Below are 2,500 nucleotides of genomic sequence, written 5' to 3'. Positions count from 1 at the left end.
TATAATAATTTTGCCAAAAAATAGAGTCAATGCCCGATCTCTGAATATTAGCAGGTTTAGGTCTGGTTAGCACTTTGATGAGAGACTGCCTGGGAATACCAGGTGCTTTAATCTCTTTGGAAAATTTCACGAATTATATAATAATCTTTCATTTAAAAAAAAAAAAAAAAAAAAAAAGAGTCAATGCCCGATCTCTGAATCTTAGCAGGTTTAGGTATGGTTAGCACTTTGATGAGAGACTGCCTAGGAATACCAGGTGCTTTAAGCTTTTGGGTTTTCTTTCCTACTTATATAATGTACTGGCGATTAGATTGGCTGGTCTTTAAATAGCCCTCTCTTTTCTGCTGTCTTCGCTTACGGCCATACCAACCTGGCTATGCCCGATCTCGTCTGATCTCGGAAGCTAAGCAGGTTTGGGCCTGGTTAGTACTTGGATGGGAGACCGCCTGGGAATACCAGGTGCTGTAAGCTTTTTGGACATTTTTCACTTAGTATATAATAATTTTGCCAAAAAATAGAGTCAATGCCCGATCTCTGAATATTAGCAGGTTTGGGCCTGGTTAGTACATGGATGGGAGACTGCCTGGGAATACCAGGTGCTTTAATCTGTTTGAAAAATTTCACGAATTATATAATAATCTTTCATTAAAAAAAAAAAAAAAAAAAAAATAGAGTCAATGCCCGATCTCTGAATATTAACAGGTTTGGGCCTGGTTAGTACATGGATGGGAGACTGCCTGGAAATACCAGGTGCTGTAAGCTTTTTGGACATTTATCACTTAGTATATAATAATTTTGCCAAAAAATAGAGTCAATGCCCGATCTCTGAATATTAACAGGTTTGGGCCTGGTTAGTACATGGATGGGAGACTGCCTGGGAATACCAGGTGCTGTAAGCTTTTTGGACATTTTTCACTTAGTATATAATAATTTTGCCAAAAAATAGAGTCAATGCCCGATCTCTGAATCTTAGCAGGTTTAGGTCTGGTTAGCACTTTGATGAGAGACTGCCTGGGAATACCAGGTGCTTTAATCTCTTTGGAAAATTTCACGAATTATATAATAATCTTTCATTTAAAAAAAAAAATAAAATAAAAAGAGTCAATGCCCGATCTCTGAATCTTAGCAGGTTTAGGTATGGTTAGCACTTTGATGAGAGACTGCCTAGGAATACCAGGTGCTATAAGCTTTTGGGTTTTCTTTCCTACTTATATAATGTACTGGCGATTAGATTGGCTGGTCTTTAAATAGCCCTCTCTTTGCTGCTGTCTTCGCTTACGGCCATACCAACCTGGCTATGCCCGATCTCGTCTGATCTCGGAAGCTAAGCAGGTTTGGGCCTGGTTAGTACATGGATGGGAGACTGCCTGGGAATACCAGGTGCTTTAATCTGTTTGAAAAATTTCACGAATTATATAATAATCTTTCATTAAAAAAAAAAAAAAAAAAAAATAGAGTCAATGCCCGATCTCTGAATATTAGCATGTTTGGGCCTGGTTAGTACATGGATGGGAGACTGCCTGGGAATACCAGGTGCTGTAAGCTTTTTGGACATTTTTCACTTAGTATATAATAATTTTGCCAAAAAATAGAGTCAATGCCCGATCTCTGAATATTAACAAGTTTGGGCCTGGTTAGTACATGGATGGGAGACTGCCTGGGAATACCAGGTGCTGTAAGCTTTTTGGACATTTTTCACTTAGTATATAATAATTTTGCCAAAAAATAGAGTCAATGCCCGATCTCTGAATCTTAGCAGGTTTAGGTATGGTTAGCACTTTGATGAGAGACTGCCTAGGAATACCAGGTGCTTTAAGCTTTTGGGTTTTCTTTCTTACTTATATAATGTACTGGCGATTAGATTGGCTGGTCTTTAAATAGCCCTCTCTTTGCTGCTGTCTTCGCTGCTGTCTTCGCTGCTGTCTTCGCTTACGGCCATACCAACCTGGCTATGCCCGATCTCGTCTGATCTCGGAAGCTAAGCAGGTTTGGGCCTGGTTAGTACTTGGATGGGAGACCGCCTGGGAATACCAGGTGCTGTAAGCTTTTTGGACATTTTTCACTTAGTATATAATAATTTTGCCAAAAAATAGAGTCAATGCCCGATCTCTGAATATTAACAGGTTTGGGCCTGGTTAGTACATGGATGGGAGACTGCCTGGGAATACCAGGTGCTGTAAGCTTTTTGGACATTTTTCACTTAGTATATAATAATTTTGCCAAAAAATAGAGTCAATGCCCGATCTCTGAATCTTAGCAGGTTTAGGTCTGGTTAGCACTTTGATGAGAGACTGCCTGGGAATACCAGGTGCTTTAATCTCTTTGGAAAATTTCACGAATTATATAATAATCTTTCATTTAAAAAAAAAAAAAAAAAAAAAAAAAAAGAGTCAATGCCCGATCTCTGAATCTTAGTAGGTTTAGGTATGGTTAGCACTTTGATGAGAGACTGCCTAGGAATACCAGGTGCTTTAAGCTTTTGGGTTTTCTTTCTTACTTA

General features: G+C 38.8%; 3 non-coding genes across 3 annotated transcripts; all 3 read left to right on the top strand.

Moving 5' to 3' along the window:
- Positions 1-352: 352 nt before the first annotated feature.
- On the top strand, positions 353-471 carry LOC128007896 (5S ribosomal RNA). Its single transcript, XR_008179642.1, has one exon. It is a non-coding gene; the product is annotated as a 5S ribosomal RNA (ribosomal RNA).
- Positions 472-1,273: 802 nt separating this feature from the next.
- On the top strand, positions 1,274-1,392 carry LOC128006222 (5S ribosomal RNA). Its single transcript, XR_008178852.1, has one exon. It is a non-coding gene; the product is annotated as a 5S ribosomal RNA (ribosomal RNA).
- A 535-nt stretch (positions 1,393-1,927) lies between these two features.
- LOC128007895 (5S ribosomal RNA) lies at positions 1,928-2,046 on the top strand. Its single transcript, XR_008179641.1, has one exon. It is a non-coding gene; the product is annotated as a 5S ribosomal RNA (ribosomal RNA).
- The last annotated feature ends 454 nt before the right edge of the window (positions 2,047-2,500 follow it).

The sequence above is a fragment of the Carassius gibelio genome, chromosome B22 (assembly GCF_023724105.1).
Source record: "Carassius gibelio isolate Cgi1373 ecotype wild population from Czech Republic chromosome B22, carGib1.2-hapl.c, whole genome shotgun sequence".
In the NCBI taxonomy this organism is placed as follows: Eukaryota; Metazoa; Chordata; class Actinopteri; order Cypriniformes; family Cyprinidae; genus Carassius; species Carassius gibelio.
This window is presented reverse-complemented; position numbering and strand designations above follow the sequence as displayed.